Source organism: Cimex lectularius, unplaced genomic scaffold, assembly GCF_000648675.2.
Source record: "Cimex lectularius strain Harlan isolate CLEC.00 unplaced genomic scaffold, Clec_2.1 scaffold199, whole genome shotgun sequence".
In the NCBI taxonomy this organism is placed as follows: domain Eukaryota; kingdom Metazoa; phylum Arthropoda; class Insecta; order Hemiptera; family Cimicidae; genus Cimex; species Cimex lectularius.
The window spans coordinates 592,427-606,132 of record NW_019392740.1 but is presented as its reverse complement, the minus strand read 5'-3'; the positions used below and the strand labels follow the sequence as shown (position 1 = coordinate 606,132).

Here is a 13,706-nt window from a genome sequence, read left to right as displayed (position 1 = left end):
AACTGTCTTTGATAAGACGGTGGTAATATTTTCTGTAGTCAATTGGTCAACATGGAAAAAGGTCTGATAAAATATAACAATAACATCTTAGACATCGTTTATTTCATATACCACATTAAAAATAAATGTAAAAAACCGTTATGTAATCATAATCAAAGTTTCACTTAAACTTGGTAATAATTTAACAGATATCTTGGTAAAGTCAGTGAATAAGGTTCAAAGACAACAAAAATTGTGCATTTATGGTTTTAAAAAACCTGATTTTATGTTTATTTATGATCCATTAAAAATTGGATGTTGATTCGTTTATCGGGAAGGCTAGGATCACTAATTTTAATAAAACATTTTTAGTTCTTGATAATAAACTTTAAGAGCTGAAAAAAAAAGATTTTTTGCCATTTCTGTATGTATTTCAAAGTGGTTATACATGTAAGTCTAATTCTTCAAAAAATTAATTCGGATTCATTTTTTTAAAAACTATTTAATGCCCTTAAATAGGCGTTTTTGTAGCGATAAAACAATCATAGTTAGCTAGATTGGTCGGGGTCAATTTTTTTTCTCCGAGGCTCGGAGTTTCACTCAAAAATTCCATCCGGATTTTGTCCCAATCCTCCGTTATTACAACATTAATTGTAAAGCTTACGTTTTCTACTTTCAAACTATGTGAATATTTAGATTTTATGTTATTTTAAGTGAGAAAAATAAAGATGATGAACTGATGCTACGATATTGTTAATTCTTCAGGCGGAATAATATGAAAGCAATTGTTTTGTGTTTAGACGAACAGCATAACATTAAAAACATCACCCATTCCTTACAATATCATCGTGATAACGATAGCCAGTCATATTTTTTTAAAATTTTCGTAGATTCTCGTATTCAAAGCATAATATTCAGGTGCTTGTTATTTTGGACACAAAAGTCTGGATAGTTCAAAGATTGGGATTCGAACGCCTGGAATGCGGTCATGAGAAATCCAAACGCGGATATATTTAAGAATGTAAATAAAATGTTCCGTGACAATGTACGGGAAAGAAGGTGTTACATCGGCTCAGGGGGATATCGTTGAAATCCCATGAATACATAATATCTGGATGAACTTATCGCGAACAGTTTTTCATTAGGTATGCGAAACGGTCGAACCTCATGGGATTATAACGGCTTCCTCTCCTAAGAAATACTAATGGTCTACAGAAGAAAAACTAGAATTTACAAGAGACGGTCGACAGCGATAACAATAAAATTGACGGAATTATTGAAATAACACTTTAATTAAAGCCCCCCACCAGGGACCGGGTGATTTCTTTTTTTTCGAAAAGGGTGATTCTTTTTTGAATGGTAATAAACATAATTCAATGTTAAGCAACATACCGATGTTGCAATATGGCAATGGCCTTAGAATTTTATTACTCTATAGTCTCTCACGTCTCGGTTGCCCATAACATTTAAGTTATTTTAATAAGTGGTCTAAATTTTTATTCTTTTAAGAAATAACATCAACGTTCCTACTTATTATTGATTAATAAACCCTGCTTTATGAGATTATCTCATAACATTCCTCATAAAATGTATTATATATATATACACTACATTTACTGACAGAAATAGTAAAAAAAATACACACAATCCCCGGCTAACTATTTTATGAGAAAGTATTTTTGATCATCTGTGGTCCGTTTCGTCTCGCTGTCATGCCACTCAACTAGCCAGAGGAAAGAGTTAAAATACAACTATAGGAAATGTTATTACTGTCTGCAAAAAATCTCAGTTTGGCCAGCAACTGTTTTAATTCTTGTGCAAATGTTTACATAAAGAAAACAACATATAGAACAAATTTATTTAGAAATCGTGAGATGCGGTCTGGTGTGATGTAGGTTTCAGAAAAACATTTTCTTTATCGTGCCAACGTTTCGATCTTTATTGAGATCATCTTCNTTACCTACATCTAAATAAATATCGATTAACGGTCACTAATCACTACACACAACAACAACAACAACTAGAACAAATTTGCCGTCAAATTTGCCCTTTTAACACTTTTAATTTTCAAATTAGCCTATTTAATTAAAATGTGATTAAATTCCCCCCCCCCGTCAAATTAACCCTTTTCAAACTAATCTTTTTTATATCAAATTAACCGTTTTTAGCATCAAATTAAACTTGTTTAACTTCATATTAACCCTTTTTAATTTCAAATTGCCATTGTTAATTTCAAATAAAAAAATATAAATTTATGTAAGCATGTAAAGTTAAATTCCCGAATTATTTGAAAACAATAATTATGCTTTTAGAAGGCCATTAGGCAAATAATTACAATGAAATGACAAATTATATAAAATTAAATATAAAAACAAATGATTATTCTTTTAATTTTAGATTTTTTTTGCAACATTACTGCTCTTTGAAGCCAAATTTTCTCAAATTAAAAGGAATATTATTTACTTTTTATATATTACTTCGTATAATTTTTACTTTTAATTGTAATTGATTTTCATCTGGTCTTCTAACAGCCAAATTATTTATTTTTTTTTAATCTTAAATTAAATAATCACTATTCACACAATCACAATCACTATCAATAATTCCTTCCCCACCCCTTCAACACCAAACATATATAAACATAAAACAGCAAAATCTCATTGGCACTCTCCACACGACACGCAAGGATGGCACAATTACACAGAAGACAAACACTTTGAGTGAATAGAAATACTTTGTTTGAATATAAAATATATTTTGCATTGTATAAATTCACTTTTCCACATCCTAAATGTAATTGTTAAATGTAAACATTGTTTGTGAATCCCAGGCCCTGCAGATGATCTCAATAAAAGATCGAAACGTTGGCACGATAAAGAAAATGTTTTTCTGAAACCTACATCACACCAGACCGCATCTCACGATATCTGAATAACCATTAAATAATCATTTATATTTTCTTTTTCATTTCAGTTGTAGTTAATTTATAATTATCATATTAAAAAAAACACTATCAAATATGAGGGAATTTTACTTTTTATGCTTATATATCATACCAACATTCCTTTTTTAATGCTTTATTAGTACTTCACAATTTGAATTTGTTGTGAAAGTAATGAGCATTTTAACAAATTAAATGAAAAATTAGAAATTTTATCGATAATTGAAACAAGAATATGAAGAGAGGTAATGAAATTTCCATTAAAGCCTTTATTTTGTTGACATCAATTCATCATGAAGACTCTCGAGTGGATTATGGAATGTCGCTGGGCTTGGGATGCCACAGGATTACCGAAAATGATTATAAATTACAAGGAAAGCCCGGAGAAGGAAGAGGCCCAGTTCTTGAGTGGCACGCAGTGACCTTTCAAGTTTAAGTAATAGTCTTCAAGGGACCAGGGACGGTCGGGCGAGGGGCCATCGAGCGAGAAGGAGCGATGCCACGACGGCTCCTTGGGAGCGAGAGGGAATGAGAAAGAAGCAAGCGCGCACCCTGGTGGCCGACGTCCACCGACCGAACATTCCAAGAGGCCGGATCAGTCGGTATCTGTCCTCCTCCGGGTCACTACGCGCGACCGCGGTTTCCCGATTTTTCTCATTTCCTTGGAAAACACCAAATAGTGACTGTGTTGTGAGTTTTGGTTTGGACGCAATTTATTAAGCCGGCTCTCATCTTGGATACTCTCCATTTCAGGTAACGATCTTTTATATAAGTTTCGGCACTTATATTGGGGCAAACGCTGGCATAAAATCTACGGTTCAACTTGTTTTGTGTTCTTCCTAATTTATTTCGTGTTTGTCCTTGTTTTCTTTAGTTTGGGTAGTTTCTACAATTTTCCTTTGGAGAAAAAACTTTCTTAAAACGCAACGTTGTGTGTGCTTACTTTCCGAAATATGACAGTCTGAAAAGTTTGGACATTCTTCACCGAACGGTGATGCTCGGAGGTCATTTATCTTCCCCTGGAGGAAAGTGGCAGTTTCTAAAGGTATTGTACGTATAAATGGATTGGTGAAATAAGACCGATATATATCTATCTGAATATATCTATTTGGCATTTGTTTTCATTGCAAGAAATATTTCAATGTTTGAACCTAGAACCTTGTAAAACGTAATGAAAACACGTAAAAGATATACCACCTTTTTTCACAAAATTACGATGATCTTAAGGGTTTTATTATTCCTTCCTCTTAAGATATTATATCAATTTAGGATCGTGTTGATGTTTTTATTACGGGACAGGAAATAAACGTTTTGACGTTCTTCTTATGTTCTTAGGGCGTTCAGGAACTCTTGAGGAAAGTGGCAGTTTATGCAAGTATTGTAGTGTGGTATTCCATTTAACTTCTGAGCGAAGCATTTATTTATTATTTGTATAGTCCAGTAAAGCCACGAATATTAATTATAATGCTATGGAAGACAAAAAAATGAAGATTTGTCGAACTTCATATCTCAGTTTGGTTGACAGTTCTCACTGAGTTTAGAAATGTCGTGCATATTGTTGATTTCCATTACCTGGTTGACCTAAATACGAAACATTCCTCTATAAAACACATATTTCCTTTAGGTTTTCTCGGATTTTTTGAAAGGAAAAGAATAGCCGGTGGAGAGAATAAATATTGTCTTATTCTTCGCCGAATGCCGAACCTTAAAGAGCTTAATCTTCTCTTCTGGAAATTAGTCTCTCGCTAATAAAAAAATATTTAACGAGACTAATCTATTTGCATTTGATGTCATTATATCAAACATTTCGCTTTTGCTAGAACCATATAACAAAACTAAATGTCACCTTCTAAGACGATACCATTTTTCACAAAAGTACGGTACTCTTTAAGGATTTTATGATTCTTAATTCTTAGGTCTCAATTTGGGCTGGTGTTGAATTTTCCGTTTACTCTTGACTTTGGATAAACGTTGGACATACTTCGTAGTTTAATCTTGGAAGTCATCTACCGGCTATTGAGGAAAGTGGCAGTTTCTATAAGAAAAGCTTCTTGGCTGAAATTTATTTATTGTTTATACGATAATTTATCCCATCTAGGAAGTTTATGAATATTGTATACTATGAATAAAATTTTCAAACCATCTCAATCGGCACTTTTGGTTTTCCCAATGCCTTTAGAAATTTCGTGCATATTATTGTTGATTTCCCTAATCCGGTTGGCCAAATTTGGGGTGTTCCTTCATTGTCTTTAACAATTGCTCGGATTTTGTGAAAGCAGTAAAATCTGCTAGTGGAGATAATAGATATTCTGACATTCCTCGCGGAATGCTGATCATTACAGAGCTTAATCTTCTCGTCAAGAAAGTGGTTTCAGTGTGTAAAAAATAAACGTTGTAAATAGATTTGTTTAATAAGACTTACCTTTTTGGCATTTGATTTCGGTACATCAAATACAGTCGACTCTTGATAATTCGAAATCCAAGGGACTGCAAAACTAATTACGATGGTCAAGAGGAAAGAAAATCAAATTATTAAGAGTTGGCCTCCTTGCTCCTTAATCCCTTACACTGCGTGTCAGCATAGGCTGGTTCTCACAGCATGTGTCTTCCGGGTGCAGCGGCATTAGTGTTAGTGCTGTGACTATGTAAAAAACCTTTTTAATCACATTTGTAATAGGGTAAAATAATTTTGTTTTTCAAAAAAGAATTGATACTCAGTTTTACGAGTTATTTCTTGAATTGGTACACATATAAAACATGATAAAAATAACAAAACGTGGAAACAGATCAACTCGCTATGTATTATTTAAAAAATGTTCAACAAACACATACAAACTGAATTTCAATTGTTGTACTTTTAACTTCCAAAAACTATTGTTATACTCCAGTGAATAAGATTATAGAGTTTTTATTTTGTTTTTTCTTAGGAATGTAATATCGTAAGATCGAAGAAAAAATGAAATTCCACCAAATTTGACATATTCAATTGTTGTTATGGTACCTACCAAGGGTTTACCTTACTCTTTAGTCATACGTCTTACTACTTCTATTTTCTGTGGTTTCAGATATTTTCTTTTCCTATAGGGTTTAATTACAATAAACTAAACAATGAAAATCGATTAAGTTGTAACCCTAAATTATGCCCATTTCTGCTATTATTAATTTTTTAGGGTTTATTTATTTATTAAAATTATAACAAGTTGGCTTTTTGGAACCGAAAATAACTGAAGCATACAAAACGGATAGGAAGAGACTTCTCTTTGATTAAAAAAATATCAAGTTTTTCAAAGTGACAGCTTTTACTAGTATTATATTATTATTAATATAATGTGATTTAATTTTGTGGAAAGAACTGTTTTTGATCCCTTTGACTTTCCGGGCTTTCCACCAGTAATTGCGTCGAAGTCTATTTTCATATAAATTATCCCATTATTTTAAGAACACGGAGTAAAAGGAACTGTTGAAAAATGACGGGCACAATAGTATTCTGGCATTCTTACCATACACTCGTGCATTGAGGGTTTTTATTTTCTTCTGTGGAAAAATATGTCACGATCTTTGCAAACCTGCTTGTTCGAAGTTATCGAAGCATTGGAATTATCATCGCTAGCCGATTCTAAGAATTTGTATTAAATTTAACTCTCAACAAGACACGCAAGAATGGCACAATTACACAGAAGACAAACACTTTGAGCCCTGAAGATGATCCCAACAAAGATCGAAACGTTGGCACGATAAAGAAAATTTTTTTTTGAAACCTACATCACACCAGACCGCATCTCACGATTTCTGAATAATTATTAAATTTAACAATTTTAATTAGGTGTAATTGTATTTTCACTATCTGTATATAATATTGATCAAAAACAACAAATATGATAAAAGAATTAACAAATGACTGACCTTACTTAGTCCTCATGATCTATTTACTCACTGAGAGCATCAATCTAGTTACAAATTTTACGTAACGTTTTTATCTTCACCAAATTTGCCTAGTATGTATTGTAGGCGAGTATGTTTTATGGCTTGCCCGAAATGAAACTTTCAGCCGTGTTTTGTTTATTTTTTTTTAAGTTTTTAATCTGAGGTCGAAAAGGAGTCAGCTCATCGGTATTTCCGATTCAGGTAATGAGCTTTTTTCCATTTTCACCTGCCCCTTTCAAGCAGGGGCTGGTAGTTTAACCTCCCAGTTGACCCTATCCAACAATTGGATGTAATTGCTTATACGTAAAAAGAGATACTCTTACGAAAAACATTAATATACTTTACTAATTATACAAAAGTATGATCAAGGATATTCAGTTGCATCTTCTTCATCTTCTTTTTATATAATGATGAAAAAATATGGGTAATCACACCTGTACGACCTGGAACCTTCTGTAAATTTCAAATTGCCACAAAAAAGGAGCAATTGCCGAATGGATCAAATTACCCACACTTAGTGGAACTTCTAGTGTTATCGGTCACAATGAGTAAGTTGTTAGTAGTAAACGTGCAGTGCAATACCCAAGAAATTAAATTTATTTTTAATATAACCTCATATTTATTTTTCCATAATCGATGTGTAGGGAGAATTTGAGGATGTTGGGTTCCGGGTCGTCGGAAACGTTAGTAATTATTTTATTATAGAAGAGGTTAAAAAAAGCTTGTCCAGATTACAGGAAATACAAAATTATAACGATTTCAGCAAGCAAGCAGGTTGTGTAAATTGCCCCAAATCAAGGATGGTCTAAAATAGTTATCAATTGGGGTTTCAAATTTAACGGTACTGATCGACAAAATTCTGAGTCTTTCGGGAAAAATGTAAATGATGTATTGCTTAAACCGCATGATTCTAAAAAAATCAACGTTTTTTAGAGTTCACCGATTTCTTCCCTGTCTCATCTCGTTTTTAAAGTGTTACAACCAATGTTGTAGCGAATGTTTTGACATTTTTTGCAGTGACCTTAAAAGTAAATTCTCCGGTGCACCTTTTGACTTGAGTTATGCAAAATTGAACCAAGTAACAGGTTTTACCGGTGCGGTTATTAGTCTGAGAGTTTCTTGTCCTTTTGTAAAAATAACCAAGACGTTTTCTCCTTGTTACAAAGACTTCGGAAGAAAATTCCAATAGGTAATTGATCAAGACAACACTCAACAATTTTAACTGTCCTTTCTATTGGAGATATTGTTTTTCTTTGCAAAATTTTGCCAACTCTGTAATAAAGATATGGAAATTTACGATAGCTCTGTAATTTAATAGATCGTTTTAATTAAATAATTTATAATCGTAAAGAAAATGTATTATTTTAATTGGTCCCAAGCATCAGGACATTTGCATGTTGTGCACCAAATATTCTGCAATGGAAGCCTTCAGATGTTAGATCAAATTTAAGCTCCAATGCCAACAAAAGATTTGTTAAATGCGTTACACTTCTTTTTATGACGTAAATTTCGACCATTTGCTATCCTTTTCTAATTTATATATTAATTTTAAAAAAATTAGTGAAATCTTAATTTTTGTGGAAAACCCGTGTCTGTTTGATATAATTCTCTCCAAATCATTGTCTTTTTACTATGAGAAAAACAGGTTATTTATATATAATATAAACCCTGGCAAATATCTCATTAAAGAAATGAAAAATATACTCGGGGCGTCGGTGGCCGCAGCGGTTTAGGCGTTGACACGGCGCTCATCACTGAAAGGCCTTTTTTCAAAAACACCGTCACCCCGAGGGTTGATTCTGCTGTTGCGAAACCTCGTTAAAAAAAATTATGAAGCCAAACTCGCAAGAAATACGAATGTTTCAAAATGATTTAGAAATTGCAAAGTATTTTAATTTTTTTTATGTGGGTACATTCAAAACCAGATAAAATATGAAGGGGCTTAATGAGAATGCCAACCAGATTATTATCTTGTTTCTGTGTATTTGTGTTATTTTATCCACAATTGACTAGGCCCTGGTGTACAGAGAGGCTACCAATAGGACAAAAAAGAGAGAGTTGGTTAACGTTATATCAGAAAACATCATAATTTTGCTAGAGAATCAGTAAAAGAATTTAGTAGGTTTGAAACACGAGGAAAATTCAATGCTAAGCACCAGAGGGCGATGACCAATGTAGTTTGACCTAAAAAAAATTTCCCTTGTATGAAACCAATTAGTTTTAAAATATTTGAAATTTCTTTAAACATCTTATTGATAAAAATTCCTTTTTTTATAATTATCTAACAAACCGACTACTTAAATTTATTTCGACCTATTTCATTTCTCCTCTTCTTCATATTTTTAATTTATCTCTTTTACTGGGGATATTCCCAACATATTTTATAAGAACAACTATCGACTCATATCTTTATCCCTATGCTTATTAAAATTCATGGAAAAATGTATCTAAAATTTATTATTTCAATTTCTTTAATAAAATAATATAATTTCTTTTAATCAATTTGGTTTTCTTCCTACTAAAACAGCAGAAAAAGTTTCTAAATCTGATTGCCCAAGAATTGGATGATAAAAAAGGTTTTTGGGCTTTTTTTGGACATTAAGAAGGAATTTGACTCTGTTGATCATACAATACTAATTCAAAATTATCTAAAATTGGCATCAATGGAACTGCTCTAAATATTTTTACATTATATTTTTATGATAGGACTCAGAAAACTAGAATTTGATCTTGCTGTACTGCACTATTATAGTTTAATATGGGGGTACTATTTTTCCTTATTTACATTAACGATTTATTAAAATTTTTTGTTACGCTGATGACGCTATATTCAGTAAAAATTTTAAATGCAATTACTGGCTGTTTTAATAAAGAATGTTGGGTGTATATAAGATTGACCTGATAAAAAATTCTCTGCTTTTAAATTTAGAAAAACTAATATTTTATTATACTATGTACTATCGGAATTTTCATTAAAAAACATATTAGATTTAAACAAAATATAAAATTATTTTACATCGTGCAGAAACATTGTTAATACTTTTCCTTTTGTAACTAAAATTAGAAAAAATACGGAGGAGTATAACTACCAACATTTAAACTGTAATTTTTAGATCGAAATGTTGGTGAAGAAAATCAGACAACCTTTTTACAAATTTCGAATTCTTACAAGCGTTTTACATTTATCCACTCTAAAATGAATTTATTTCGCCTTAGCACAATCCATATTAAGTTCTGGTAATTTAAAGTTTTAAAATTAAAACATTTTGGAAATGTTCATGTAGTAATATGTGTGAAATGTCAATTATTTCATAAATGCTTAAACTATATCGCACAAGATTGAAATATTGCTATGATTTTCAAAACATAGTTACAACTAAATAATATAACTTTCTTATAACAGGGCCTTCAATATATTTGTGAAAATAGAATTAACATTAGTAATTTCAGAACTTGGAAAAAATTTATAATATTTATAAATTTATAAATTCTTTAATCAGTAGATTAAATTTCTCAGTATTTTGTCCAAATTAATATTATTTTTTACTTGTTTTATTTTAATAAAAAGGCATTGTTAATTTTACAACTCCTATTATCCTTCACTATTATTTACGCTTATGGAAATCAGGCTGTAATGGATGAATAACAAATTACTTTCATAATTTTTTTATTACTGGATTTCGAATCCAAAAATCTAGTTTTTTTTAAATTTTCCATTTAATAAAACACCATAAAACAAAGATTTAATATTATTATTAATCTATTTGTGTTTTGTGGTATAATTGACCATATTAATTATTTCAATTATTTTCTTTTTTCATTGTAAGGTCTTTGTTTAGATGAAAAGTTGGTATCACGAGCGGAATTCGAACCCACGTCCTTCGGCTCCAGCGAATTCAAATCCCGCTTCGTGTCACTAACTTTTTCATCTCAACCATGACTTTACATAAAAAGAATAATTAATTGAAATTATTATGATTATTATTTAATTATGTTCAAGTAATAAGATTTTATCGGTTTTTCTAACATGTGGTGCTATTTATTCTTTTGGTCTTGTTTAATCGAATTTTCCGGAAGAATGACATGAGTTTTTTCATTATTAACAATACCTAACTAAAGCATAAACATTTGCACTTTTCAATGTTTGATTATCAGTGGTTTAATTGTTCAAGGTCCGTCCATACTCGCTATATCTTTTGATTTGTACTTTCATACTTTCCAATAACAATATATTCGCAATGAAGAAATACGCTTGATTTAAAAATATAAACGCCAAAGGCCTTTTTTTGAATAACGACTAATTCACCCAGTTCTAGACATGGTTAAGATGGGGTAATCTTTCCCAAAGATAGCTTTATTTTGTCAAATGGATTTTTAACCTAAGGTATTTTAATTATTTCACCCCTTGAAGTCTTTTCAGTGCTTTCACTCGTTTTCAGGTCGAATTAACTTTATTTCTCTTGTATCTACAATTGACGCATGGACGGCCTATTTTTCACTCTTTTGTTTCCAGGTTTACAGTTAACTTTCTACCCTTGAAACAGAGATAAGCCTCTTGTAACGTTCCGGGAGGATTAGAATAATCGGTTTCGAAATGTCCAATCTCAGCTTTAAATACCGTTTACCTATGATGTGACGGTGATAAATGTCGACGTTCGTAACAGTTCCCGAGACAAATAAAACAAAAATAAGCCTATATTACGCGAAGAATGAGATGAATGTTTAAAACAGAGCTCTTATCAATTTCACGAGAGTTCACAGTTGTCGATAAATCACTAATAAGGCGATTTGTTTTGCGTTGCAATCTGGCATGATTCACCGTTGTTGAACTAACTTTCCTTTCCGAACAACATGGCGACATTCCGTCAAAACAAATCCATCACCTGAGTCCGGCCGTGAATCATTCAATTTGCATTGGAACCTTAGAACTCGCTCGTCCAAGCAAAAGTCCGTTCTCCAGTCGTTTCAGAATTTTTTTTTTTATAAATTAGAAAATAAATACTGGGTTGATGGAAAATTCAAGTACCTTCTGTCCTTCCCCAATGGTTTAAGAAGTGCTTTTACAAAAGCACAATGAAAAGGATGGTGTCACCCGACTTCTACCTGTTGACGCTTGCTGGTCGGTGAAACTTCTGAAGAAAAAAAGCTGTATAACATCGTGAGGGTTTTAAATCGCATTGGGTGGTCGGCAAATAGATTGACAGACTAAAAGTGATTTTCTATGCGTACCAAAATCCTAAGTGTGGTAACCTGTCGTTTGTGGTTGTAATTAATTTTTTCGAGTTCTCCATGTTCCCTTAGAAATACTGATATTGGCGTCTTCGATTTTGTTTTAGTAGCAGAATTTAATAGCAGTAACTCAGTCCCCCTCTTGGTAAAAAATTTATGTCCATAGTTAAGCCAAAACAGAACTCTTAACACGACACACAAGAATGACACATCTACACGGAAAACAAACGCTTTGAGCCCTGAAGATGATCTCAATAAAGATCGAAACGTTGGCATGATAAAGAAAATGTTTTTGTAAAACCTACGGCACACCAGATCGCACCTCACGATAAATAATCGTTAAGCTAGAAGTTAGGCTTCTTTTGTTTGATCAAGTTCATGAAAGGTTTAATTTTTAAATTGAAATTGAAAAATATAAAGTCATCGTTTCCGGTCTTTTCTCGTTCTCGTCACTCTTTCATCTGTATCCTCCCAGTTAAAGCTTTTTATTCCGAAACCCTGCCAGGCTAAAACAACGACTTAGGACCTGAGTAACTGTCATGAATTCCTTCTGTAGATTGACAAAGCAAAATACGTTATTTGTTGTAAATCTATTTTTGTGACATAGGGATTCTTCACACTATCAAAGAGTATCTTAGATAAAAAGACAAACTGAAAATAAGGAAACCTTGAAATTAACTCGTTGGACAATCCAATAACATTGTAGCAAATTTGGGAAGGAAAGAAACAACAAAATTGCATCACAGTAAGCAGGAAAAACTTCATTATCCTGGCTGAATGAGCATCAGAAGAAAATTGGTATAACCCAACACGGCCAGTACAGATTATGCAAAGAAGAGGAGACACCAACACGCCTAATGACAAACAGTGGCACATTTGCTCGCAGGAGAAAGTGTTTTGAGATGTCCAACGCAACCGTAGAAGAAATTGAACCACTGAAACTGGGCATACTAATCAATACCTTGATGGTACTAGGTGTGCTAAAAGTACACAATACACTTACAAAGTACGTAATGTACAATAGCTCTCGAAGGGCACGGTACAATAGACACCTCGAATTGCATCTTATAAACCATTTTTCTATTTGATCTGAACAGTAGTCTGTCTAATATGGCATCCTAACTATAGATAAAATGATGTTTCTACTTTATTAAAACGTTGTTTGAGGTTTTTTATGACGCTTAAGGTTTTTATTCAATTGGAAATATTTATGATTAATTTGACGTGTTTACACAGTAGAACACAATTACGTTCCTGCCCAAGTGCTCGTACAGTATTGATATCATTGTGAAAAGTCTTTCTACCAAGAATTGTAATTAACGTGAATGTTTAATAACGTTTCCTCTTCATGGTCCCTGAGACTTTTACTAGACTCGATTTTCATTTCGTAGCCCGACGCGAAATTCAAGGCGGTTTGCTACGACGTGGAATGCACTGGGAGTAATCACTGGTGTTATTCTGTCATTAGACTGCCTTCCTGGTCAGTGAACTGCACCTGGGCCATTGTGGGACACCGAGACCGAAATACTCCACCTTTCGTCTCACGACCATTGTCCGCGAATTTTCTTTCGACACCACCACGCTTTTTCAATAGGCTCGCGACTGAATATTCAGAAAGGGCTCCATGTCCGTC

The 13,706-nt window shown here is 32.6% G+C and overlaps 1 protein-coding gene across 2 annotated transcripts in view; it reads left to right on the top strand.

Annotated features, from left to right (window-relative positions):
- LOC106663408 overlaps positions 1 to 13,706 on the top strand; it is a 410,261-nt gene that overhangs the window by 91,044 nt on the left and 305,511 nt on the right. Inside the window, exon 1 of one of the 2 annotated variants that reach the window (XM_024227079.1) lies at positions 3,510 to 3,673. The exons of the other annotated variant lie outside the window; for it this stretch is intronic. The gene's annotated coding sequence lies outside the window, so the exon portion shown is untranslated. Of the gene's footprint in view, positions 1 to 3,509; positions 3,674 to 13,706 lie in introns of those variants that run through there. 2 annotated transcript variants of the gene reach the window in all.